A 13,666-nucleotide genomic window follows, 5' to 3' on the forward strand; every position below is an offset into this window, starting at 1 on the left:
GATGCAGAGAAACTCATAGATTCTACATATGAGGCAATACAGCAACATACTTATGAAGAAATAAATTATGACATGATAAATCAAAATAAAATCCCAAAGAGGTTGTACCCGGATCTCCATACTGATGGGAAAGAACAAGAAAAAAAAAAGAAAAGAAAGACACAGTATGCACCCTTTTGAAAAGAGGGAATTGCAGGTTTGGTGAAAGATGTTATTACAAACATCCCAAGATATGTCACAATTATGAGATATATGGCAAATGTGCATATCTAGATGGCTATGAAGAGGAATGCAGCGATCTACATCCAAAATATGTAGAAAATGGAAAGAAGGAAATGGATGTAGGTTTAATAAGAAATGTAGGTACATGCATCCTGTAGCCATGAAAAACCAAAATCAAAATCAAATACATATAAAAAATCAAGGTAAAAATGAAACAAATAAAGAAAAGAACAAAGATCATGTGATGAAGGCAAAAACAAGCCAACAACACATTATGAAATGTCAGCACCACGATATGAGCCATCAGCACCTAGATATAGCACAAGGAACAAGCAATGTATCTATGATGCTAAGGGATGGTGCAGATATGGAGATAAGTGCAGGTTTATGCACAAAGTGAATAAATATGAAGCTGGAAGAACAAGTATAATGGAAAAGTTGGATTTTTAATGTACGAATTTCTGAAATGAAAAAGATCAACATATCAGAACAGGAAAGAGACATGGGAAAATCCTTATTATACCCATATTAGATAATGGAGATAATACGCAAACCATCATAGTGATGAACGCGCAGGGTTTAGTTTCGAGTAACTCAAAAGAAAGATAGAGTTCTTAGAAGAACTAACCCAAAATGAAAAATAGAAATATTGAATATAAGTGAAACCTGGTATTCCCAAGAGACTGGTAATGATGACCAGATAAAGGGTTTCAAACTTATAGATCAGATAGAAAAAATAGAAATCAAGGGGGAACGATATATGGGAGAGATGCCAATCAAGGAAAAATCTGTGAGAAATATAGTAACACAGAATGTGAATTAATAGCGGTAGAATTTGAATCTGAAAAATTAGTGAACACTGTAATATATAGACCCCTAATACTAAAGAGTTTGACATAATAATTGAAAAATTGGATGAAATATGTAGAAATCACAAGGACTGGACTATACTCCTAACCTGAGACTTTAACTTTCCTTTTGTAGAATGGAAAGAACGAATAGGAGACTGTGGTTGTATTTATACATATAAAAAGAGAGCAATAGTAGTGCAGAAGATAAGAGGCAATTTGAAAAGCTATTAGATATGCTACTAGAACATAACATTCAGCAAATAAATCACCTACCAACAAGAAAGGATAATATTTTAGATCTAGTATTTGTGAATGAGGTGAACTATGTTAAAGAAATAATAGTATATAACACGAGTATTTCGGACCATAATGTCATAGAACTAACAGTCCGTTCCAGAACATATGAAAACAAAGAAAAGCAAGAAACGAAAAAATGGGAAGGATATGGAAAATACAATTTCTATAGTAAGAATATAAATTGGTCAAAAATAAATGAAGAATTAAACAAAGAATGGGAAAATATATTTGTAAGTGATGATATACAGGTAAATACCGATATATTATATAAAATGTTAGAGGAAATAGTGGAAAAATACATACCGAAGAAAAAAAGTAACCATCAGTCACGAATTCCAAGAGACAGAAGGATCTTGTTCCAGAAAATTAGAAAGTGGAAAAAAGCTCTTGCAAAAGAAAAGAATGCATGGAAAGTGATGGAACTAAAAAGTAAGATAGAAAATGCAGAACAAAAGATTATACAATCAAAAGAAAATGAAAAAGGGAACCTAGAAGAAATGACACTACAAAATATCAAGCAAAACCCTAAAATTTTTTTATTCATATGCAAAAAGATGAATAAAATAAGAGTAGAAATAGGCCCTCTAAGAATTGAAGGGCGATTAACGAATGAAAAAAGGAAATATGTAACATATTAGCAGAAAGATATAAGAGTGAATTTACACCTAGAATTGAAAAAATGAAGATAATGATACAGAAATAAGAGATGAAAATACTGAATACTTATCAGATATAGATATTACAGAAGCCGATATTGTGCAGGCTATTAATGAAATTAAAAATGGATCAGCAGCAGGACCAGATGGAGTACCTGTCATATTGTTAAAGAAAGTGGTTCATTCAATCGCAAAGCCGCTAGCAATGTTATTAAGACAAAGTATAGATACAGGCAAGATTTATGATGAGCATAAATTAGCATATATTACTCCTATTTTCAAAAGTGGTTCAAGACTAGAGGCAAGTAATTATAGGCCTGTGAGTCTGACATCTCATATTATGAAAGTATATGAAAGGGTAATAAAAAAATATAATGAAACATTTAATGAAAAATAGATTGTTCAATATAGGACAACATGGTTTTGTACCCGGAAAAAGTACACAAACCCAACTGTTAGTCCACCATGAAAACATATATAAAAATATGATAAATGAAAAAGATACAGATGTGGTTTACCTAGACTTTGCAAAAGCTTTTGACAAGGTAGATCATAATATATTAGCGAAAAAATTAGAAAACATAACATTGTTGACAAAGTAGGAAGATGGATAAAAGAATTTTTGCAAAACAGAAAACAGATAGTGATTGCAAACGATGAGAAATCGGATGAAGCTACGGTAATATCCGGTGTACCACAGGGTACGGTGTTAGCTGCATTGCTGTTTGTGATTATGATTGCAGACATAGACAGTAATGTTAAGGACTCAGTAGTAAGAAGTTTCGCAGATGACACAAGAATAAGTAGAAATTGTTTGTGATGAAGATAGGAACTCGCTACAAAGAGACCTAAATAAAATATATAAATGGGCAGAGATAAATAGGATGGTATTTAACTCTGATAAATTTGAATCAATGAACTATGGTGATAATGTAGGAATGCTATATGCATATAAAGGACCTAATAATGAGACAATCACAAACAAGGAAGCAGTTAAAGACCTTGGTGTGATGTTGAATAGGAATATGTTATGCAATGATCAAATAGCAATTCTATTGGCAAAATGCAAAGCAAAAATGGGAATGTTGTTCCGGCACTTCAAAACAAGAAAAGCTGAACACATGATTATGCTTTATAAAACGTACGTACGTAGTCCACTTGAATATTGCAATATAATATGGTACCCACACTACCAAAAGGATATTGCACAAATAGAGAGTGTACAAAGGTCATTTACAGCTAGAATAGAAGAAGTTAAGGACCTTGACTACTGGGAAAGACTACAATTCTTAAATTTATATAGTCTTGAATGGAGAAGAGAACGCTATATGGTAATTCAAGCATGGAAACAGATAGAAGGAATTACCGAAAATATCATGGAACTAAAATTATCAAAAAGAGCAAGCAGAGGTAGATTAATAGTGCCAAAAAACTATACCAGGAAAATTAAGGAAAGCACACAGGACATTAATCCACCACGCACCAGCATCGATAATGCAGCGTCTATTCAATGCGCTACCAGCTCATCTGAGGAACATAACAGGAGTGAGCGTAGATGTGTTTAAGAATAAGCTCGACAAATATCTAAGATGCATCCCAGACCATCCAAGACTGGAAGATGCAAAATATACCGGAAGATGCGTTAGCAACTCTCTGGTAGACATCAAAGGCGCCTCACACTGAGGGACCTGGGGCAACCCGAACGAATTGTAAGGTCTGTAAGGTAAGGTAAGGTCTCTCTCTCTCTCTCTCTCTCTCTCTGGCGAACATTTCACACATTTGCATCTCTCTCTCTCTCTCTCTCTCTCTCTCTGGCGAACATTTTTTCACACATTTCTCTCTCTGGCTGGCTAACATTTTCATCTCTCTCTCTCTCTCTCTCTCTCTCTCTCTAAACTCTCTCTCTCTCTCTCTCTCTCTCTCTCTCTCTCTCTGAACATTTTCGCACATTTGCATCTCTCTCTCTCTCTCTCTCTCTCTCTCTCTCTCTCTCTCTCTCTCTCTCTCTCTTGCGAACATTTTCACACACATTTGCATAAATTCTAAGGCAAGCAAAGAAGTCTTCCTGCCTCCCCTTATCCAACAGGGATAATCCCTTGAAATATTTCCGCCTAGGATTAATTAATGTTTATATTTGCCTACGCGTTCCGGGAGCACTTTTGTGTTCGTTATTTTTTTATTTGTTTCTTTCATTAATCCCATCGAAAATGACATTATTTCAGTTCAAAGAAATATGTCTACGTAGCACTGGTCGCCGATAAATTTTTCGGTATATCCTGATAGCGTATTTTAAATGTATGGTTGTATATGGAGATAGATTTTGTTTTCAGTTTCCGCGTATAATTATGAAATATTTCATTTTTCAGCGTTGTATTTATGAGCCAAAAATGAGGACACTTTTCATACATTAATATAAAAGGAATATTTTACGCTGCTCGTAAATGGATATAAGGACAGTTTTTCGATTGGGTCTCTGGGAAGTGGTTTGTTTTTCTTATCCAGATGGATGTCGCAAGTTTGCTTTGAACTTTTAGTTATAGATGTATTTTTCAGCTGTGATACGCGAGATGTTTATTTTGTATTTAACCTATTATTGAAAATAGGCTCAATATTTGCCACCGTAATTATAAATAGCCTCGTATCCGTCTCTGCTTGTATCGCTTAAAAGCACATGTTTCATTCATGTTTTTTTTTTAGATGTACTGTGCGGCCGTTTATCATTTTCTTCTGCTAACTTATTTTAAAAATATTTTTTCAACAAAATATATTCCCATTCCCGTTTTCTGAGTTGCTGTACGAAGTTCACTGAAGATTGAAGTACGTCCTTCATTCAGTAAGTTCACTTAAGATTGAAGTACCTTCTTCGTTCATCAGAATCACCTGAGGTTGAATACTTTTTTCATTCATAAGTTGAAGTACTTTTGTCATTTTGAATACCTTTTTTCACTCAGAAGTTAAAGTGTCTTCTTCAGTCATCAAATTTACATAATTTTATAGTTCCTTCTTCAGTCAGTAAGTTCACCTAAGGTTGAATGGCTTTTTCATTCAAAAATATTGATATGCCTTCTTCATTCAGTATGTTCACCTAAGGCTGGAATACCCGCTTCATTCAGTAAGCTCACCTAAGGTTGGATGCTTTTTTCATTAAAAAATATTGAGGTTCCTTCTTCATTCAGTAAGCTCACCCAGGGTGGAAGTACTTTCTTCATTCATCAAGATCACATAAGGTTGAATGCATTTTTAACTAAAAAAAAATTAAAGTGCTTTCTTCATTCAGTAAGGATGAAATACCATCTTCATTCATCAGGGACACTTAAGGTTGAAGTACTTTCTCCTGTCAGTAAGTTCACGTAGGGTTGAAATACCCTGTTCATTCAGTATACGTAAAAAAAAAATCATCACAAACAAAGTATCACACGTTTTAAAGGTTAAATTTCCAAAATCTAAATTAGCTGTAGTTAGGTAATTCTAAATTGTTTGTAGTTAGATAACGAAAACCATTGGAATTTTGATTTATAAGTAATCATCGTTAAGATTATTACTGTACTGCATGAGCAGAGTAATTCTTCCAATTAGGTCTTCACAATCCAGTTTTTCTTTTAAGGATTTTACTTTTGTTTATTAATGATACTGTGTGGAATTCTTAATGTCACTTTTCTTTTTTTTACTCAAAACCCACTTTTTTTGTCTCCTTCCATTTTTCGTAGAAGAAAGTATATCGCCTTCCCCATCGGCCTCTGAAGTACTGCTAACCAAAAACACAGACTTGTCATCCCTTTCCAGTTTCATAACTGAAGACTGATGAGGTAGATAAATATTCTGTGAATATATGAATGAGCTTTTTTTTATGGTAGGATATTTTTTAAATATATGAGTGAGCTTTTTTTTATGGTAGGATAGTTTTTTTAATATGAATTTAGAACATTAAAAAAATTGTCGTTTGAAAGGACTGACTCATTTGCGCACCGGCGACTTTTAATGAAGCCTGTGTTTAATGATTTAATTTGGCTTTATTGGGACCAGTGACCCAGAAGCCCAGCCTTAGAGTCTTCATTTAGATCAACTTTTATTGCGGCATATATAGATTTCAATGCGCGCGAACGCACATCAACATATTTACTGAATATTATTATTATTATTATTTATTATTATTATTATTATTATTATTATTATTATTATTATTATTATTATTATTTATAATGACCGTACGCGCCTATAGCTACTAGACCATAACTTAGCGAAAAAGACGATATATATATATATATATATATATATATATATATATATATATATATATATATATATATATATATATATATGTGTGTGTGTGTGTGTGTGTCTGTGTGTGTGTGTATATGCATGTGTGTGTGTGTATGTTTTTAGAAGAATGTAATGTTTACAACTCTAAAATATTTCAATGTATATAATTAATATGTATCTTCTTCGTTTTAACGTGCCTTTTCCCATTTTTATATGGGGTAAGCACGATGCCTTCTTTTGAACGACTTTGATTTTGCTACATGTATCATACCGAATCTCCAGCTCCCACTCTCCCAGCAGCGAGGAGAACTGAGCGGTTAGGTCGACAGTTCGAGACGTGTGAGGTGTCTATTATGTTTTTAGATGGTGGAGTGGCTTTGTTTATGTGTGTATTAGCCTGTAACACCCATTTGCTTTCAGCAAACCTATCCGTTGATTACATACATAATCCCGGGATGTCTACACGGATAGCAAAGTGTCCGCCTCTCTGACTGGTCGGTTGCGGATTTGAACCCGCGCCACAGACCTCTATGCAGTCTGAGGCTGCTGCTCTACCGACCGAGCCATCGAGGCTCTTATATAATTAATATGTATATGTGTACACATATATATATATATATGTATGTATATATATATGTATAAATATACATAAATTTATATGTATATATAGATATGAAATATCAAATAAATGAATAAATAAGCAATAAAATTAGTAAACAAGACAAAGAAATTTGTTTAAGTGTGCCCCAAGCAAGAGAAATCAAATACTAAGCAATGGAAGGGGTATGATATAGCCCAGGCTTTGAGAGCAATGATTATGGGTACCAACGGTTATTCAGCTAAATGTGGCTACATTAACCAGAATATAATTGAAAGGAGGGGTTGCTGAATGTACCTGAACTCTCAAGGTTAATGGCCACATATATCACTGGTTATACTTTAGTTATTTGTTGAACGATTAGTGCAGAGATGCAAGATTGCTATTATATACGTATATATGTGTGTGATTATTATATATATATATATATATATATATATATATATATATATATATATATATATATATATATATATATATATATATATAGTCAGGACAGAATTAACACTTTTTTTGAAAGTGTATAACGTGCTCTTGATCTTTCTTCACGAACGGAGGCGTTGAAAGTTCTCTTATCTATTTTCTCCTCTCTCTCTCTCTCTTTCTCTCTCTCTCTCTCTCTCTCTCTCTCTCTCTCTCTCTCTCTCTCTCTCTCTCTCTCTCTCCCTCTCTCTCTCTCTCTCTCTCATCTTTTCCGAAGTTCACCCACCCGAATCACTCATTCTCACCAAATCAATTAAATGGACTATTTAAACATAATAGTTTCTACAAAAAATAGGTTTATTATTCAAATAACCCAACAAGAAATGAATAAAACAAAGCAAAGATTAAAATGCATAATAAATGAAATATCGAGTTAGATAATAAACTCTGAACTGTAAAAACACTTCTGATTAATAGTCTCACTATGGCTAATAGCCTGAAAATATCCAAACTCACACATTCCCAAATCAATATTGGTCATGTCAAAAAAACATACCACATGTTATTAGTCCCATTATCCACTCTGTGACATCTGTCCACAGACATCTGTCGGAAGAATCAAACATGATGAAAACTCCCAAAAATGAAATGCAAAACACAATAATGTAAATGCATAGCCAAGATATATAACATGACAAAATAATAATATAAAAAGAGGTATGAATATTCATATTAAATCTCCCACACCAGTTCAAAGTTCATAATGATTAGAAAATCATAGTAAAAATCACAAGTTCAATTTTGTATTTCATATACCTTATCTGCCGATTCAAAAGCCTGGATCCTCTCCAAAGCTAGTATAGACAACTGCAGTTCTATCACGTTAATGAACGATCAAACTCATTTAGGGCAGATTTTGGCATAATCTAGATCAAATTAACGCACGTACTCACGAATATACATAACACTTCGGAAGATCACCTGACCGGCAATATATCAAACTATTTGCTGAACACAAAGATTTTACCTCGAGTCTCTCGACCTACTTCCATCTGACTCCATAAATTCTTTTCATCACATCTTAAAGCACTGCTATGAAATGCATATATGTGTCCTTTAAAACTTGTGCCTGTTTGTGTGTTTGTGCATGTGGGTTTTGTGTGTGTGTCTGTCTGTTTGTTTGTCCAACGTTTGGCAAAACCGAATAATCAAGTTTCATATATTTTTGCCGAGATAATTTTTTTTTTTGGCAAATAAATAATATATGGTAAATAGATAACATACGATAGTTAAGTCTGGGAGTAGTAATAGTATGTAATGTGGTCTTGACATTAGAGATGTTTCCTTTACTGATATAAAAAAGAAAATAAGAACCGTGGAATATCCACGTATATCGCGTGACTTGCTCTCATGATAATTCCTATCAATAAAAACCAACGAGCTGGTACAGTCACTCAAAAATGTTTTGCAACATGTTCCAGAAGTATTCGTTCACCTGATAATAATTTATTGGTTTTATATATACGAGGAAATGTGCGTTTCCTATTCGATTTTGGTTATTAATCATATGGTTAACAATATAGAAAAGAATTGTGAGTGGAAAATCTGTATTACGAAAAATGACGAAGCATTTTGAAAAATTTCGCTCATGATGGTCGGGTAAAAGAGTCAAATAAAAAACTATATTTAGTCTTCCATTCAGTCCTTATGGGAGTAAATTCAGAGACTCTTCTTCATGAATAAATAACCCATTGTAAAAGTATATGTAGAAAATCAGGTAGCTCCCAATGGATACTTAGTGGCAGAGAGAGAGAGAGAGAACAAATGAGTAAATAAAGGAATTATAATAACGATGAAGAGAGAAATGGAGGAATTATTATAGTAATGATAGTGAGCAATAAAAACCGGTTCAAGGGAAAAGAGAGGTAATTTCTCCGACGCACACCAGTCCTGATTGTGCTGACGACGGAGTTGCCAAATAGCTCCAGATGTTACTATTATAAGCTGTTGTCCGACAAGTCTTGAAGTATGCTGCAAAACATTTTTGAGTTACTGTACCAGCCATCAGAGTTTATCTTTCGGCTCAGAAGCGCTACGCACGGTGTCCGAGCCGTTCTTTAATTCGCGGTCGGACCTGTTGCTCCCGTGGGAGGGCTTCAAAGCCAGAGAGATTGTTGGGAGTCCGCGAAGCGTGAAAGTGCGACCACAAATAAAAGCGAGTGGTCGCCGGCTCGGGTTCGAATTGACCCGATATATATCATTCGCCAAGAGAACCGGTTTGACAACAGTCATGAATATTGACTCACGCGCTGGATTCAATTAATTGACGATTGTGTCAATTGCTTCTAAAAAAAAAAAAATGCAGGGGCCGATGGTGCAGAATTCCGGGCACTGCCGTGTTCTTCCTGATTTTATTGCGTCCAGAGGTGGGAACTGTGTTGTGTTCGTGCATATATATATATATATATATATATATATATATATATATATATATATATATATATATATATATACACACATATACATATTTATGTACTTATGTATGTATTCTTTTTATAAAATGTGTCTCTATGTATATAAGCATTGGCTACTCGTACCACTTCTTTTATGTAGTTGTTTATTAACACACATACACGCATATATAAGTATATACATATATATGTGTGTATGTATATATGTGTATATATATATATATATATATATATATATATATATATATATATATATATATATATATATATATATATACTGTATATATATATATATATACATACACCTGTGTGTTTACAACTTTTAGTCGTTTTCTGTAACAGTGGGGGTTCCTTAGAAAAAAAAAAACTATGATCTGTGGACATTGATATTTTAAATGCTCCCCCGTGGATGAACTCCTTGTGCGGAAAACTTCCACATTATTAACCGCATCAAACACATACCTTCCAACACTGCGCCATCCACCTCGATAATAATGCACTCTCTCTCTCTCTCTCTCTCTCTCTCTCTCTCTCTCTCTCTCTCTCTCTCTCTCTCTCTCTCTGTGATGTCTGGGCCCATCCTTTCCAGCGCCTCTTCCTCACCAGCTATCGAACCATTCCTGGTGTTTGATGAGTCGTATTTTCCAATCTTAGATTCCAGTTGCTGCCTTCAGGGTGTAATCAGTCTAAAGGGAAGGGCCGGAGCGTTAGCGCGACGCCCTTTTTGGGAGAGTATCAGATTCCGCTAGTGAATATTGCAAACATTTTTTCATGGATTTCGTTGAGCACGAAACCAATAATAACACCGCGAATACCAATGCCATTAGGAATGATTACAGGTTTAAATATTTGCACTTGCAAGGCAATGCGCTGTGCAGTGTTATGGATTACCTGCTGGATTGGAAGGCCCTGATGGAATGACCTTATGTTGTATTTGATTAAGGCGAAATACATTGGCCATCTATGTTTGGTCTAGTGGAAGTTCATTAGGAATTGTTGAAATCGTTCGTATTGCATCATGGATTGCGCCCGTTGTATTCACGAAGATATTTAAACGAATGGAGTTGCTGAATTACTTGATGATCATACAGTAGTCTTTAGTAAAGGTTTTTCACAATGTTTACATCCCAGTTCTTATTTTATCGGCAGCTACCTGAGATGATAAAGGGAGTATTGGTGCAGGAGTGGACTCGGATATGAGAATAAAGTTAACTCAATGATTTTTTTTTTCAATTTTAGGAAATTTTGTCTTTGATGGAGATTTATGCTGCCCTTAAATGGAAAACTGCAGTATCTGCAAAATTTTCGAAATTGAGATATGCCGCCTATTGGGCTCGTAATACACAAAATACGCAAGTTACTGTAGTTTCAGAATGATTCTTCAGTGCTTTAATTAGGGGGTCCCATTTGCAGTATCTGCAAAATCAGTAGTAAGGCCAGGAAAGACTGCAGTATCTAACCTTTTTCTCAGTTTTGTATTTTTGAAGATACTGAAGTCTTCCATTTTAGTGCAGTATTCATTACGTGGCCCTTCGGAATTTTTCGATTTCAGTCCTTAGAGTTATGATAACGTCCACTATATTTTTAGTCATGTGTTTGTTATATACTGTATGGCATTTTTCATTCTCAACCTCTCTGGTTTATCTACCTAGGATTTTGCAAGACTTCATAATAAAAATTATTTTAGCAGTTCATGTAGGACACAAATATGTAGGTATTTTGATTACCTTAACATTTATATTAACTTTGCTTGGTTACTCTTGTCAAGATGGCAAAGCATTTATTGCTGCTATATGATATCAAAATACTTTTTTTTTATTCATTTTTATATTAGTTTATGTTGAGAGAGCTGAAGGAATGGCAGAATTCTTTGAGTAAGTTGTGATATAGAATAATTTATTGCCTTGTGTTACTTGGGCTTCTGAGTTTGGGACAAATATGGATTCTGTGAAAGCGCGCATGCACAGTTGTTTGAGTAAAAAGCTCAGCATTTCAGAATTACGGTAGGATGCTCTTTCATTCAGGAAAAGGTCCTGTAGGAGAACAGGATCATATAGAATGGAGACCTCAGTTTTGACATATCGCTGTCTGTGCTTATTACTCGTTTTGTTGTCGTTTAATTTTTGATTTTCTTATAACTCGCATTATTGCCTAAAACGTTAAATCTCATTGTTAACAAATTTGATTTCAGAATTTTTATATAAAAATACACAACCCCATGCAATAAAGGCTCGGTTCCTTTTCTATTGTTTTGTAAAAATTCTGCGCGTAGCCCCCACCCTTTCAGAATTTTTCCTATTCAGTTTCAAAAAAACTTTTATTACAATATTCGTGAATATTCAGGTTCATGAAGTTTTTATGGATTTTGACAGCAGTGCCATGTAAATTTCGAGTCACAACTAAAGAGTACATTCGTTATGATGTCTCGGTATGCATGCTTCTCTCTCTCTCTCTCTCTCTCTCTCTCTCTCTCTCTCTCTCTCTCTCTCTCTCTCCTACTGCAGAAGGAATTTTGAAGATTGGACTCTCTTTCTCTCTCTCTCTCTCTACTGCAGAAGGAATACTCTCTCTCTCTCTCTTCTCTCTCTCTCTCTCTCTCTCTCTCTCTTACTGCAAAAGAATATGTGTGAAGATTTTCACTTCTCTCTCTCTCTCTCTCTCTCTCTCTCTCTCTCTCTCTCTCTCTCTCTCTCTCTCTCTCCTACTGCAGAAGGAATACTTGTGAAGATTTTTACTCTCTCTCTCTCTCTCTCTCTCTCTCTCTCTCTCTCCTACTGCAGAAGGAATACTTGTGAAGATTTTCCTCTCTCTTTCTTTTCTCTCTCTCTCTCTCTCTCTCCTACTGCAGAAGGAATATTTGTGAAGATCTTTTCTCTCTCTCTCTCTCTCTCTCTCTCTCTCTCTCTCTCTCTCCTACTGGAGAAGGAATATTTGTGAAGATTTTTACTCTCTCTCTCTCTCTCTCTCTCTCTCTCTCTCTCTCAGCAAAAGAAATATTTGTAAAGATGTTGATAACACTAGGAAATTTGTGTTTCATGGCTGTAGTTAATATATTGATAAAAATTCATTCCCTGTCGCCTCCAGCAACCAGGATAATGGGTTTCTTTTGATTGCGCATGCGCGGACATCGCCAGAAGCGTGAATAAGTGGTGTTGTAAGTGTCGCCATTCTGTGCTTTCATTTACAGAAATCGTGTAATACAAAAAGCCCTGTAAAAGTAAATTACAGGGCTGAAAAAAAGAGTCACAAGCTTCGAAATTTATGTGTTTACATCGGCGCACGCACTCGTACTTACGGCCGGAATAGTCAGTCGTTTTATGGGATTGATTTATTGAAGGGGGTAAATTGACGTCGCAACGCCGTGACGTCACTCACGAACACCTGTGTTTTGACAGGGATACGCGGCACCAAAGTGGTCATGCAAGCACAAGAAACGCATCGAACGCTCGTGTGTTGAGTTTGCATGATGGTCCAGAATGAAATTCACGTACCCGTCCCTCTCTCTCTCTCTCTCTCTCTCTCTCTCTCCATGAGCTTTAGTCATTTCCTTATAGATGAAAATAAAATACTTGTTCCATCGCTTTCTCAAACACATTGTAATGTATAAGACCTCTCTCTCTCTCTCTCTCTCTCTCTCGTATTACAAAAGAAATATTTGTACAGAATTTATATTTTCTCTCTCTCTCTCTCTCTCTCTCTCTCTCTCTCTCTCTCTCTCCATGAGCTTGAGCCATTTCCTTGTAGATGAAAATTAAATACTTTTTTTGCAGGCTCTCTGAAACTCAGTGTGATATGTATTATTCCTCTGTCCGTACAGATAGGAATCTCTCTCTCTCTCTCTCTCTCTCTCTCTCTCTCTCTCTCTCTCTCTCTCTCTCACACACACAC

At 35.1% G+C, this 13,666-nt stretch overlaps 1 long non-coding RNA gene across 1 annotated transcript in view; it reads left to right on the forward strand.

Annotated features, from left to right (window-relative positions):
* Positions 1-13,666, forward strand: part of LOC136833234 (uncharacterized) — a 793,699-nt gene that overhangs the window by 356,348 nt on the left and 423,685 nt on the right. The gene's annotated exons all lie outside the window — the stretch shown is intronic.

Source organism: Macrobrachium rosenbergii, chromosome 51 (genome assembly GCF_040412425.1).
Source record: "Macrobrachium rosenbergii isolate ZJJX-2024 chromosome 51, ASM4041242v1, whole genome shotgun sequence".
Classification (NCBI taxonomy): Eukaryota; Metazoa; Arthropoda; class Malacostraca; order Decapoda; family Palaemonidae; genus Macrobrachium; species Macrobrachium rosenbergii.